The sequence below is a fragment of the Oncorhynchus masou genome, chromosome 9 (genome assembly GCF_036934945.1).
Source record: "Oncorhynchus masou masou isolate Uvic2021 chromosome 9, UVic_Omas_1.1, whole genome shotgun sequence".
NCBI lineage: Eukaryota > Metazoa > Chordata > Actinopteri > Salmoniformes > Salmonidae > Oncorhynchus > Oncorhynchus masou.
Window position 1 is genome coordinate 16,000,441 of NC_088220.1, and position 15,132 is coordinate 16,015,572.

At 46.1% G+C, this 15,132-nt stretch overlaps 1 pseudogene; it reads right to left on the reverse strand.

The window, feature by feature from the left end:
- Window positions 1-15,132, reverse strand: part of LOC135545571 (glutamate receptor 1-like) — a 159,046-nt pseudogene that overhangs the window by 402 nt on the left and 143,512 nt on the right.

Below are 15,132 nucleotides of genomic sequence, written 5' to 3' on the forward strand. Positions count from 1 at the left end.
TGAAGAACTCCTTGGTGGAACCAGCATCCAGAGTGCCGTAGGCGATCTCAGTCTGTTTAGCCAGGTCCTCAGCACTCTCTATGGGGGACACCATCCTCTCCACGGTGAGGAAAGCAGCCAGGTTGGCCGTGTAGGACGAGATGATGATGAGAGTGAAGAACCACCACACGCCACCCACTATCCGCCCTGACAGAGACCTAGAGGGAGAAACAGCCAGAGACAGGAGTTTGAGACATGCCTACAGACACCTACATACATACCTACACACACAACCCCTAGGATATGTCCAGCTCCACCTAAAGGGGGAAATATATAATGGTGACTAACCCCATTCCGTACAAATCTGAGCAACCGCAGCACTCACACGAGGCTGCAATGAAAACGAATGGGACTGTCGTGACTGTGTTGGTATCAACATCTGGGGTGTGAACTAGGTTTCTATTCAAGTGTTGATTGACATGTTAATGGCCCAATAGTATTGGAGAAAAGTTGAAAAAAACGGACCACACCGACGCTGTACGTTAAATTGTGACGTGTCATGACGTAACATACACCACACATTATGCACCTCCGTCTGTGTGGTACAGCCTCTCTGCAACAGGTGTAGCGCTTCTCTCATAGTTTAAAAACAAGAAAGGGTAAGGGGTAAGGTGAAAGGGGTAGGGGTAAGGGAAGGGGTAAGGGGTAGGGGTAAGGGAAGGGAAGGGTAAGGGAAGGGGTAGGGGGTAAGGGAAGGGTAAGGGAAGGGGGAAGGGTAAGGGATAGGGATAAGGGGTAAGGGATAGGTGGAAGGGTAAGGGGGAAGGGTAGGGAGAAAGGGGAAAGGGTAAGGGGTAGGGGTAAGGGGGAATGGTAAGGGGTAGGGGTAAGGGGGAATTGTAAGGTGGAAGGGTAAGGGGCAAGGGTAAGGAGAAAGGGTAAGGGGGAAGGGTAAGGGATAGGGGTAAGGGGGAATTGTAAGGGGTAGGGGTAAGGGGTAAGGGAATGGTAAGTGGTAGGGGTAAGGGAAGGGGAAGGGTAAGGGAAGGGTACGTGGTATGGGTAAGGGAAGGGTATGGGTAAGGGAAGGGTAAGGGGGAAGGGATAAGGGAATGGTAAGTGGTAGGGGTAAGGGAAGGGTAGGGGTAAGGGAAGGGCAAGGGGGAAGGGTAATCGAAGTGTAAGTGATAGGGGTAAGGGAAGGGTAAGTGGTAGGGGGAAGGGATGGGTAGGGGGTAGGGGTAAGGGAAGGGTAAGGGGTAGGGGTAAGGGAAGGGTAAGGGGTAGGGGTAAGGGAAGGGTAAGGGGGAAGGGTAAGGGGGAAGGGTAAGGGGTAAGGGTAAGGGGTATGGGTAAGGGAAGGGTAAGGGATAGGGGTAAGGAGAAAGGGTAAGGGATAGGGGTAAGGGGTAAGGAGAAAGGGTAAGGGGTAGGGGTAAGGGTAAGGGGTAGGGGGAAGGGTAAGGTAAGGGGTAGGGGTAAGGGGTAAGGGGGGAAGGGGGAAGGGAAAGGGGGATGGGTAGGGTAAGGGAAGGGTAAGTGGTAGGGGTAAGGGAAGGGTAAGGGGAGGGGGGAAGGAAGGGTAATGGTAGGGGTAAGGGAAGGGTAAGGGGTAGGGGAAGGGGGTAGGGGAAGGGGGGGGAAGGGTAAGGGGTAGGGGAAGGGAAGGGTAAGGGAAGGGGGGGTAGGGGGGGAAGGGATAGGGTAAGGGGTAGGGGTAAGGGAAGGGTAAGGGGGGATAGGGGTAAGGAGGGAAGGGTAAGGGGTTAATGGAAGGGTAGGGGGTAAAGGGAAGGGTAGGGTAAGGGGTAGGGGTAAGGGTAAGGGAAGGGGTTAGGGGGGTAGGGGGTAAGGGGGGGAAGGGTAAGGGGGAAGGGGGTAGGGTTAAGGGGGGTAGGGGTAATGGGGGTAAGGGGGGTAGGGGTAGGGGTAGGGGGTAAGGGGTGGGGGAATGGTTAGGGGTAGGGGTAAGGGGTAAGGGAAGGGGTAGGGGTAGGGGGGTAAGGGTAATGGGTAGGGGTAAGGGGGGTAAGGGGTAGGGGTAAGGGAAGGGTAAGGGGTAGGGGTAAGGGGGGTAAGGGTAATGGGTAGGGGTAAGGAAGGGTAAGGGGTAGGGGTAAGGGAAGGGTAAGGGGTAAGGGGTAGGGGGGAAGGGTAAGGGGGATACCTAGTCTAATGTAAAACTGAATGCATTCATTTGGGTAAGGGGTAGGGGTAAGGGTAAGGGAATGGTTAGGGGTAGGGGGGGGGTAGGGTTAAGGGGTAGGGGTAAGGGGTAGGGGTAGGGGGTAGGGGGTAGGTGGGGGGTAGGGTTAAGGGGTAGGGGTAGGGGTAGGGGTAAGGGGGGGTTAAGGGGTAGGGGTAGGGGGGTAGGGGGTAGGGGGTAGGGGTAGGGGTAGGGGGTAAGGGGGTAGGGTTAAGGGTAGGGGGGTAAGGGGTAGGGGGGGTAGGGGTAGGGTTAGGGGGGGTAGGGTTAAGGGGTAGGGGTAAGGGGTAAGGGTAGGGGGTAGGGTTAAGGGGTAAGGGGTAGGGGGGTAGGGGGTAGGGTTAAGGGGAAGGGGTAGGGGGGTAGGGGTTAAGGGGTAAGGGGTAGGGGTAGGGGGTAGGGTTAAGGGGTAGGGGTAAGGGGTAGGGGGGTAGTGTCATGTCTTGTTATGTCTGTTCCTGTCCTTTCTCTTCACTCTGTCTCTCTCTACTGGTCTTTTTAGGTTACCTTCTCTGTCTCTCATTCTTCAGCTGTTCTACATCTACCCTAACTAGCTCATTCACTCTTTCCCACCTGTTCTCCCTTCCCCCTCTGATTAGGTCTCTATTTCTCTCTCTGTTCTTGCTACTTTCAGTGTCTGATTCTTGTTTGTGTTTTTGATGCCAGAAGCAAGCTGTCGTCCCGTTTGCTTCCACCTTGTCCTATCCTGTCGGAGGCCTGGCAGGTGCATCCTGCATTATACTAACGTTCTTTTGTTCCATTGGTTGGAAGAGGATTTATGCCATTCCTGTTTTTCATTAAAGAACTCTGTTTTCTGTTAAAACCGCTTTTGGGTCTTCACTCAAGTACATAACAGGTAGGGGTAGGGTTAAGGGGTAGGGGTAAGGGGGGGGTAGGGGTAGGGTTAAGGGGTAAGGGGTAAGGGGTAGGGGGGTAGGGGTAAGGGGTAGGGGGGTAGGGGTAAGGGGTAGGGGGGTAGGGGTAGGGTTAAGGGGTAGGGGTAAGGGGTAGGGGGGTAGGGGTATGGTTAAGGGGGATACAACTGAATGCATTCATTGTTTGCGTCATCACTACAAGACATCATGACTCTCAGAAGCCGCGACAGCCGCTGTTTACTTCTGACGATCACTTTATCGCCACCCTAAAAAACACGATTCAAATTCCACACAAACCTTCAAATAGGTATGTAATGACACATTATATAAACTCTTTATAGTGTTTTAATGACATTTTAGAGGAGATAAGTTGGACAGATCGGGTGAAGAAAGCAGTTTCCCCACACGGCTTCTCCCCCCCTTTCACTATGACGCAGTAGGTTTCACTTCCCCACCCACCATTTAAAAAGACCAGACGGAGCTCATTGTCTTCTTCAATCATGCAGAGACGGGCAGCATGAAGGTCTCGTCATTGTTTTTGCTGGAAAGGGGATAAATTGTGCTTTACAATGGTATTGATATTACAGCTGACCTGGAAGTATTATGTTTTTTTTGGAAGCTAAAATAAGGTCAAACCCATCTGTATAGATCTCATTCACTTGCATCTATCTACATTATAACAAACCAAAGCCTCTGCCTTTCACATGACTCTGACCTATCTAGCATCACATGACAGTATGCATCCTCCACCCTGACTCCCTACAGTACAGCAGTCTGTGTCTCATCAGACACCATGTCCCAAATAGCACCATATTCCCTTCACAGTGCACTACTTTTGACCAGGGCCCCTATATAGGGAATAAGGTGCCGTTTGGGATACAGCCCTGCCTCTACTGTAATGTCATCAAGGCTCTGGGAGAGCTGTGTTAAATGTGCTGAGACAAGATAACTGAGCATCACAAAGGAACTACACCAGATTCACCTCACCTTAAGGAATCTGCCAGCGTGTTTCACGGAGCCGCACACATTTATTGGTGGTGATTGATAACAGGAGGAGGAAGAGGAGGCCACTTAGTCACAGCTTTTTAAAAACAAACTACTGATTTGTCGGAAGCCAAATTCCCCTCTGACCTTTCTGTGTCTCGGGAAGTGTCCCAAATGGAACCCTGTTGTCTTTATGGTGCACTGCGTCTGACCAGGGCCATGTGATAGGCCATATAGGGAACAGGGTACCACACAGGCTGTAGCTCTGTCTCTCTGCCTCAGGAGAACACAACTGAGCACTAACGATTAACTGTATTTCTGTTACGTGCCATTCTCTTCTCTGGCACGTCAGACTCAGAGAGAGTACAGGACAGAGAGAGATAGAGAGCTTTTACGTGATCAACAATAAGCTGAAGAGAAAACAAAAAAGGGTTCCAGGGTTTAGTCTTCGTGTAGTTAGTGAAGTAGAACATTAAAAGGAAGATTGAACAAGAAAACAAGAGGGAAACTATTTAGGATGAGAGACGATAGGAGGATGATGAAAAAGTTACAAGGCCTGAGAAGAAACAGAAAGAGGGTATGAGTGAAAGAGAGGAGAGGGAAAGAGAAGAGAGGGAAATATAAGATAGAGAAGAGAGGGAAAGAGAGGGGTAAGAGTGAAAGAGAAGAGAGTGAAAGAGAAGAGCGAAAGAGAAGAGTGAAAGAGAAGAGAGGGAAAGAGAAGAGAGTGAAAAAGAAGAGAGTGAAAGAGAAGAGACAGAAAGAGAAGAGACAGAAAGAGAAGAGACAGAAAGAGAAGAGACGGAAAGAGAAGAGAGGGAAAGAGAAGAGAGGGAAAGATAAGGGAGGGAAAGAGGGGGTTAGAGTGACAGAGAAGAGAGGGAAAGAGAAGGGAGAGAAAGAGAGGGGTAAGAGTGACAGAGAAGAGAGGGAAAGAGAAGGGAGGGAAAGAGAGGGTTAAGAGTGACAGAGAAGAGAGGGAAAGAGAAGAGAGGGAAAGAGAAGAGAGGGAAGGAGAAGACAGGGAAAGAGGGGGAGGAGTGACAGAGAAGAGAGGGAAAGAGAGAAAGAGAAGAGAGAGAAAGAGAAGAGAGGGAAAGAGAGGGTTGATAGTGAAAGAGAAGAGGGAAAGAAAAAAGAGTGAAAGAGAAGAGAGGGAAAGAGAGGGGTAAGAGTGACAGAGAAGAGAGGGAAAGAGAGGGGTAAGAGTGACAGAGAAGAGAGTGACAGAGAGGGGTAAGAGTGACAGAGAAGAGAGTGACAGAGAGGGGTAAGAGTGACATAGAAGAGAGTGACAGAGAGGGGTAAGAGTGACAGAGAAGAGAGGGAAGAGAGGGGTAAGAGTGACAGAGAAGAGAGGGAAAGAGAGGGGTAAGAGTGACAGAGAAGTGGGTGACAGAGAAGCGAGGTAAAGAGAGGGGTAAGAGTGAGAGAAGAGAGTGACAGAGAAGAGGGAAAGAGAGGGGTAAGAGTGACAGAGAAGAGAGGGAAAGAGAGGGGTAAGAGTGACAGAGAAGAGAGGGAAAGAGAGGGTTAAGAGTGACAGGGAAGAGAGGACAGAGAAGAGAGTGACAGAGGGGTGACAGAAGAGAGTGACAGAGAAGAGAGTGACAGAGAAGGGAGGGAAAGAGAGGTGTAAGAGTGACAGAGAAGAGAGGGAAAGAGAGGGGTAAGAGTGACAGAGAAGAGAGGGTTAAGAGTGACAGAGAAGAGAGGGGTTAAGAGTGACAGAGAAGAGAGTGACAGAGAAGAGAGTGACAGAGAAGAGAGTGACAGAGAAGAGAGTGACAGAGAAGAGAGTGACAGAAGAGAGGGACAGAGAAGAGAGGACAGAAGAGAGGACAGAGAAGTGACAGAGAAGAGTGACAGAGAAGAGAGTGACAGAGAAGAGAGGGACAGAGAAGAGAGGACAGAGACAGAGGGACAGAGAAGAGAGGGACAGAGAAGAGAGTGACAGAGTGACAGAAGAGAGTGACAGAAGAGAGTGACAGAGAAGAAGAGAGTGACAGAGAAGAGAGAGAAGGAAGAAGGAGAGTGACAGAGAAGGAGGGAAAGAGGAGAGGGAAAGAGAAGAGGGAAAGAGAAGGGTAAGAGTGACAGAGAAGAGAGGGAAAGAGAAGCGAGGGAAAGAGAAGTGAGGGAAAGAGAAGAGAGTGAAAGAGAAGAGAGTGACAGAGAAGAGAGGGAAAGAGAAGAGAGCGTATGTGGAGACCTACCACCGTGTTAAACCTGAGCAGGCTTTAGGTGGAGGAGGATATGTCTGCATGTCTGTCCATCTGGGTAAACTATATCCCTTCCTCTCTATCCCTCCTTCCATACATGCTCCCATCCCCTGCTTCTCTTCTCTCACTCTCCTTTTATTTTATATTTAACCTTTATTTAATTAGGCAAGTTAGTTAAGAACAAATTCTTATTTACAATGACGGCCTACCCCCGCCAAACCCTCCCTTAACCCGGACAACGCTGGGCCAGTTGTGCGACGCCCTATGGGACTCCCGATCACAGCCAGCTGTGATACAGCCCAGGATCGAACCAGGGTCTGTAGTCACTCGGGAGCCCTCCTAGCTCTCTGTCCCTCTCTCTCCCTACCCCTCACACCCTCCCGTCTCTCTCCCTCTCTTTCTCCCTCACTCTCGCTCTCTCTCTCCCTAACCCTTCTCACTATCTCATCACCTCTTTCTCACTCTTATCTACAAACAGTCTAATTAGTACTAATCAATCGTCACCAACATATAAATCCCATACTGTACAGCAGGGGTTCTCAAAGTGGGGTCCAAGGTCCTGAATGGGGTCTGCTGCAAGATCTCAAATCAGAAAATACACCAAACAAAAATAGAAATGCAACATACAATTTTACTGGGTTACAGTTCATATAAGGAAATCAGTCAATTTAAATAAATAAATTAGGACCTAATCTATGGATTTCACATGACTGGGAATACAGACATTCATTTGTTGATCACAGATTTTTTTTAAAGCAGGGGTGTGGATCAGAAAACCAGTCAGTATCCGGTGTGACCACCATTTGCCTCATGCAATACTACCCCCCCCCCCCATTTTTTTCACTGTCATTTAAGGCAAAATGTGTAGAATTGCAGGAAATGTGTTTCTCTCCGATGCCAAGAGGCGAGCCTTTTAAACGTTCATTCCCTGGGCCCAAGACTTGGTTCGTCCAGCCACGCACTGCAGAAATCACACTAAAACTCCTTGTAGGCTGTTTTTAAATGGCACTGGAGTGGTGTTCTGATTAGAAATGGGTCACTGATAAAGAGTTCTATTACAAAAGTGGTCCCCAGTCCCAAAACGTTTGAGAACCTCAAACAGTACAGTGCTGCAGTGAACATCAGTGAAACACTATGGAGGCTGCTTACAGTACCAGGGGTTTAGAGCAGTGCTGTCATTTCACTACCCCATTAAGACAATGATTCATGATTTATTCACAACTATTGATTACTGCTGAAAATCATATTAAATGGTTATGTTAACATGGAACAGGTATGGGATGCTTGTGTGCATTACAGTGAATGTCTGTGTGGCAGAAAAGGAGCAGGTCCAGGCGTGCTCGCAGCAGCCAAACAAAACCAAAGCCCTCTCTAACCATCCTCTAACCATCCTCTAATCATCCTCTAACCATCCTCTAATCATCCTCTAACCATCCTCTAATCATCCTCTATCCATCCTCTAACCATCCTCTAATCATCCTCTAACCATCCTCTAATCATCCTCTAACCATCCTCTAATCATCCCCTAACCATCCTCTAACCATCCTCTAACCATCCTCTAACCATCCTCTAACCATCCTCTAATCATCCTCTAACCATCCTCTAACCATCCTCTAATCATCCCCTAACCATCCTCTAACCATCCTCTAATCATTACATTTCATTACATTTACATTTAAGTCATTTAGCAGACGCTCTTATCCAGAGCGACTTACAAATTGGGATCATGGCAAATCATCCCCTAACCATCCTCTAACCATCCTCTAATCATCCTCTAACCATCCTCTAACCATCCTCTAATCATCCCCTAACCATCCTCTAACCATCCTCTAATCATCCCCTAACCATCCTCTAACCATCCTCTAACCATCCTCTAATCATCCCCTAAATCCCATCCATCTAACCATCCTCTAATCATCCTCTAATCATCCTCTAACCATCCTCTAACCATCCTCTAATCATCCTCTAATCATCCTCTAACCATCCTCTAATCATCCCCATAACCATCCTCTAACCATCCTCTAACCATCCTCTAATCATCCCCTAACCATCCTCTAACCATCCTCTAACCATCCTCTAAATCCCCTCATCCTCTAATCATCCTCTAACCACTCATCCTCTAACCACTAATCATCCTCTAATCATCCTCTAACCATCCTCTAACCATCCTCTAACCATCCTCTAACCATCTAATCTCTAACCATCTAATCTCTAAATCATCCTCTAACCACCATCTAATCATCCCCTAACCATCATCCTCTAACCATCCTCTAATCATCTAACCATCCTCTAACCATCCTCTAATAATCCTCTAATCATCTAATCCTCTAACCATCCTCTAACCATCCTCTAACCATCTCTAACCATCTAATAATCTAACCATCCTCTAACCATCCTCTAACCATCCTCTAACCATCCTCTAATCCTCTAATCATCCTCTAATCATCTAATAATCCTCTAATCATCCTCTAATCATCCTCTAACCATCCTCTAACCATCCTCTAACCATCCTCTAACCATCCTCTAATAATCCTCTAATCATCCTCTCTAAATCCTCTAACCATCCTCTAATCATCCTCTAACCATCCTCTAACCATCCTCTAACCATCCTCTAACCATCCTCTAATCATCCTCTAACCATCCTCTAACCATCCTCTAACCATCCTCTAATCTCCCCAGCTCTGAGTCGATCTAGTGTGAGCAAACTGAACTGCTAAACTCCCCGTAAAATTCCCCTTCTATTCCATATGCTAATTAGCATGACTAATGGCATCAGTGAGTGTAAAGAATGAGTCTGTAATGACCACATTACAATGGATTAGGATTTACACTGCTGGAAATGAGGGACAAAAGCAGGCTGAATAATGTTCTGATTCCAGACCAGTCAGAAATTAGAAGTACAAGACGTACCGGCTTTTCTGTTTTTTGGATCTGAATAAATTAGATAGGTGTGTGTGTGTTCTCGAAATGCCACGTCGCCTCTAATAATGCAGTTGGACCTCTCTCTCTCTCTCTTATAAAAGGTCAGTATTTTCATGCAGTAGAGAATGATTGAATTATGTTAATAATGTTTACAGCCTAGGGCAGTGATTCCCAACCCTGGTCTTCCAGTGTCCCAACAGTACAGCTGTATCGTAACCCTGGACAAACACACCTGGTTCAACTTGTCAACTAATCATCAAGTCCTCAATGAGTTGAATCAGGTGTTTGTCCAGGGATACAATAAAACTGTACTGTTGGGGTACAGGAGGACCAGGGTTGGGAAACATCAGTCTGGGGCACCCAAAAGGTCTCTACCATAGAGTGTTATGGCATACGATGCTGTGTACTAGTGTGATACAAGGAGGGAATCAATTCAACGGCTGATGTGGACTTAGTGGTTCACTGTGGTTCACTGCAGACACGTGCGGCATACACACACATACACACAGGGGTGCTGTGACACACACTCACGCACGCATACGGGTACATGCTGTGAGCTGCGACACGTGTCTCTCTGAGTTGCCATGGCAGCATACCCTGCTCTCCAAACAGTTCTGACGATCTGAGATGAAAGAAGGATTTAAGTCTTCTCACTCCTCCTTCCCTCCCTCTCTCCCCCTCTCTTCTCTCTGTCTAGCTCTCTCTCTCCCCCTCTCTTCTCTCTGTCTAGCTCTCTCTCTCTCCCTCTCTTCTCTCTGTCTAGCTCTCTCTCTCCCCCTCTCTTCTCTCTGTCTAGCTCTCTCTCTCCCCCTCTCTTCTCTCTGTCTAGCTCTCTCTCTACCCCTCTCTTCTCTCTGTCTAGCTCTCTCTCCCCCATCTCTTCTCTCTGTCTAGCTCTCTCTCTGCCCCTCTCTTCTCTCTGTCTAGCTCTCTCTCTGCCACTCTCTTCTCTCTGTCTAGCTCTCTCTCTCCCCCTCTCTTCTCTCTGTCTAGCTCTCTCTCTGCCCCTCTCTTCTCTCTGTCTAGCTCTCTCTCTGCCCCTCTCTTCTCTCTGTCTAGCTCTCTCTCCCACTCTCTTCTCTCTGTCTAGCTCTCTCTCTGCCACTCTCTTCTCTCTGTCTAGCTCTCTCTCTGCCACTCTCTTCTCTCTGTCTAGCTCTCTCTCCCCCTCTCTTCTCTCTGTCTAGCTCTCTCTCTCCCCTCTCTTCTCTCTGTCTAGCTCTCTCTCTCCCCCTCTCTTCTCTCTGTCTAGCTCTCTCTCTCCCCCTCTCTTCTCTCTGTCTAGCTCTCTCTCTGCCCCTCTCTCTCTCTGCCCCTCTCGTCTCTCTGTCTAGCTCTCTCTCTCTGCCCCTCTCTTCTCTGTCTAGCTCTCTCTCTGCCCCTCTCTTCTCTCTGTCTAGCTCTCTCTCTCCCACTCTCTTCTCTCTGTCTAGCTCTCTCTCTGCCCCCTCTCTCTGTACTCTGTCTCTCTCTCTTTCTCTCTCTTCCATCAGTCTCTCGCTTTCTCTCTCTGTCCTCCATCAGGTTCTCTCTCTGTCCTATCTCTCTTTCTCTCTCGGTTCTCTATCAGTCTCTCTCTCTTTCTCACTCTGTCCTCTATCAGGCTCTCTCTGTGGGAGGCAGCGGAACAAACACTGAAGTGTAGCTCTCTTCTCTCTTAACTGGTAAAATCCACAGACACAGCCCTTCAGATCATCCAGCTACTATAGTAGCATATCATATCCTTATCTTCTCTGATTTAGCCAGTTACTAGCCTATCTACTCTGATTTAGTCAGTTACTAGCCTATTTACTCTGATTTAGCCAGTTACTAGCCTATTTACTCTGATTTAGCCAGTTACTAGCCTATTTACTCTGAATTAGCCAGTTACTAGTGTCTTGACGTTGGCCTGGGGGTAGGTTTATGACAGTCATAAATACATCTTCCCCCCTTTTCCTCTCTCTACCCTACTGATGTTACATTTGAACATCTATTGGTTAACATAGAGATTCTGGGAACATCAGAAGGTGGGAGGAAGTGAACTATATTCTGGTAATCCGACCAATTGAACATATGCGGTGGTACTTAATGAATATGATGTCAGTTCGGTTGTCATCTGATACATTCTCATCAATGATAAGACGACATAAACTCTACAGTGGAAAGTCTACACATCAGAGTTATCGGATTCACATGGAATTGTTGTTCAATTTAAATGTTTGAATATGAAATTATTCGTGATGGGATGAAATGTGATGTTAGCTTCTAAAATGTAAGATTTGGGTTTTCATAAAGTAGGGCTCTGCTCAATCAGTGGCCCGCCCCTGTGAAGGGACATGGGCTATAAAACTTTTCATACACACCCTCCTCTCCCTTCCTATATAAAGCCTTGACGACAATATAACCATGTGTTCCGAGGATGTGAGGACGACGGTCAGAATGGTTCAGATACTAACTACAGAACGAAGCCAACATCAGCGTGAGCTTTGGTTGCAAATGGTATGAACTTTGAACTCTTATTCACTACAGAAGTGATACCTCCTAGCCGTTGAGTTAGCAACAGCAGCTGCAAACGCAGGTTAGGAAGGAACAGAGTATCCCGTCTACCACACAACAACGTTACTACAACGTATCCAATTACCAGCAGAGACATTCTTCAAAGGACTAGGTTGGGCAACACGGTTTTCCATCTACCACCAACCTACCGAAGTGCTGCTCAGAGTAAATATTTATTGCATTTTCCTTTTCCAAATGGGCGGTATTTTAGAATGCATAAGATACTGTATTTACGATAGCACAGCTTCGCCCTTTGTTCCCCAGTCTTCCCGCTCTTTCACTGAAACCCAGCCCCTTTTCTTTTGTGTAACCAGCTGTCATATCTGTTCCGCCCGCTAGGGACGTTTTCCTTTATGACGTAATTTCTATTCAAGTTATGATTAATTATGTGTATGTGTAATTCTGTGTGATTAGGTATTTAGTAAATAAATAATTAAACCCAATTTTGTATTGCTGATTCAACTTGTTAGCCAGGGTTCGTGCAGATAACCAAGAATTTACAACTTTCAGACGAGACTGAATTAAGGTGACGATTAATATTGACTGCTATGGCTGTGAAGTATTACTAGGTCTTTAAGAGTTTATTCAAAGATAACAGCTCTATAAATATTATTTTGTGGTGCCACGACTCTCTAGTTAATTACATTTACATGATTAGCTCAATCAGGTGATATTAATTACAGATAAATTATTTTATAGAATAGCATGTCATATCACTTAATCCGGCATAGCCAAAGACACGAGCCTATTTACTCTGATTTAGCCAGTTACTAGCCTATTTACTCTGATTTAAACATCCAGCTACTAATGATTTCAACAACTAGAACATGGGTTTCTAACTGACCAGTCCCTGTGACATACAAACCTCTTTACTATACAGCCCTTAAAGCATGACCTAACAGCTAACAAATCCATCCATGTGGTACATGGTGTTAACTCTACCTTAGATTTCCCAGAGAGACTGAACCCCTGTCTGGTACATGATGTTAACTCTACCTTAGAGTTCACAGAGAGCCTGAACCCCTATGGGAAATCTAATCAGAGACACATTCAGATTCTGTCACAATTATATTTCACGGAACATAACTAGCCTCCACAAGGACCATTTAAGTGTGTGTGTGCATGTACCTGTGTGTGTGCATACATATCTGTGTGTCTGCCTCCGTTTGTGAGTGTGTGTGTTCCTGTGTGTGAATACGATGTAGTGTGTGTGCCTGAGTGTGTGTGTGTGCGTGTGCTTGTATACGTGCCCGTGTGTCTGCCTCAGTGTGTGAGTGTGTGTATGGTTTTATGTGTGTTAAAGTGATCAAGGGTTGCTTTGATGTGAGACAATGTCCTGAAGTAAACTGAACCAGGTTGTAAATCAACCACGCTCTACAATACTGACTCTCTCTTCTCTAAAGCACTGCTATAATACTGACTCTCTCTTCTCAAAAGCACTGCTATAATACTGACTGTCTCTCCTCCAAAGCACTGCTATAATAGTGACTGTCTCTTCTCTAAAGCACTGCTATAATAGTGACTGTCTCTTCTCTAAAGCACTGCAATAATAGTGACTGTCTCTTCTCTAAAGCACTGCTATAATAGTGACTGTCTCTTCTCTAAAGCACTGCTATAATAGTGACTGTCTCTTCTCTAAAGCACTGCTATAATAGTGACTGTCTCTTCTCTAAAGCACTGCTATAATAGTGACAGTCTCCTCTATAAAGCACTGCTATAATACTGGCTGTCTATTCTCTATAAAGCACTGCTATAATACTGGCTGTCTCCTCTCTAAAGCACTGCTATAATACTGGCTGTCTCCTCTCTAAAGCACTGCTATAATACTGGCTGTCTCCTCTCTAAAGCACTGCTATAATACTGGCTGTCTCCTCTCTAAAGCACTGCTATAATACTGGCTGTCTATTCTCTAAAGCACTGCTATAATACTGGCTGTCTCTTTCTAAAGCACTGCTATAATACTGGCTGTCCTCTCTAAAGCAATAATACTGGCTTTCTAAAGCACTGCTATAATACTGGCTGTCTCCTCTCTAAAGCACTGCTATAATACTGGCTGTCTCCTCTCTAAAGCACTGCTATAATACTGGCTGTCTCCTCTCTAAAGCACTGCTATAATAGTGACTGTCTCTTCTCTAAAGCACTGCTATAATAGTGACTGTCTCTTCTCTAAAGCACTGCTATAATAGTGACGGTCTCCTCTATAAAGCACTGCTATAATACTGGCTGTCTATTCTCTAAAGCACTGCTATAATACTGGCTGTCTCCTCTCTAAAGCACTGCTATAATACTGGCTGTCTCTTCTCTAAAGCACTGCTATAATACTGGCTGTCTCTTCTCTAAAGCACTGCTATAATACTGGCTGTCTATTCTCTAAAGCACTGCTATAATACTGGCTGTCTATTCTCTAAAGCACTGCTATAATACTGGCTGTCTATTCTCTAAAGCACTGCTATAATACTGGCTGTCTCCTCTCTAAAGCACTGCTATAATACTGGCTGTCTCCTCTCTAAAGCACTGCTATAATACTGGCTGTCTCCTCTAAAGCACTGCTATAATACTGGCTGTCTCCTCTCTAAAGCACTGCTATAATACTGGCTGTCTCTTCTCTAAAGCACTGCTATAATACTGGCTGTCTCCTCTCTAAAGCACTTCTATAATACTGGCTGTCTTCTCTAAAGCACTGCTATAATACTGACTGTCTATTCTCTAAAGCACTGCTATAATACTGGCTGTCTCTTCTCTAAAGCACTGCTATAATACTGGCTGTCTCTTCTCTAAAGCACTGCTATAATACTGGCTGTCTCCTCTAAAGCACTGCTATAATACTGGCTGTCTATTCTCTAAAGCACTGCTATAATACTGACTGTCTCTTCTCTAAAGCACTGCTATAATACTGGCTGTCTCTTCTCTAAAGCACTGCTATAATACTGGCTGTCTCTTCTCTAAAGCACTGCTATAATACTGACTGTCTCTTCTCTAAAGCACTGCTATAATACTGGCTGTCTCTTCTCTAAAGCACTGCTATAATACTGACTGTCTCTTCTCTAAAGCACTGCTATAATACTGACTGTCTCTTCTCTAAAGCACGGTAGATCAAACTTTTGTATATCTCTTCCGCCTTTGTGAAAAAAATCTGACAGCACTTGAAGCTGGGATGTCCTGCCTACCATTTCATTCGCTCTTCCGACTGTCCATCAAAAGCTGGCTGAAACCTACGTCACACTCCTTACAATGTAGAGCAGCAGGAGAGAGGGGTTTTGTCCCTGCACATTCAGAGATCGATTTATAGACAGTAATCTAAAATAATTCACAGATTTTAAAGAAAACACACTGTTTGCCATAGAAGTACACAATTAATCTGGGATGAAATGCGAGTTCCTGACATGTTTACAAAATATGTATTTGACAT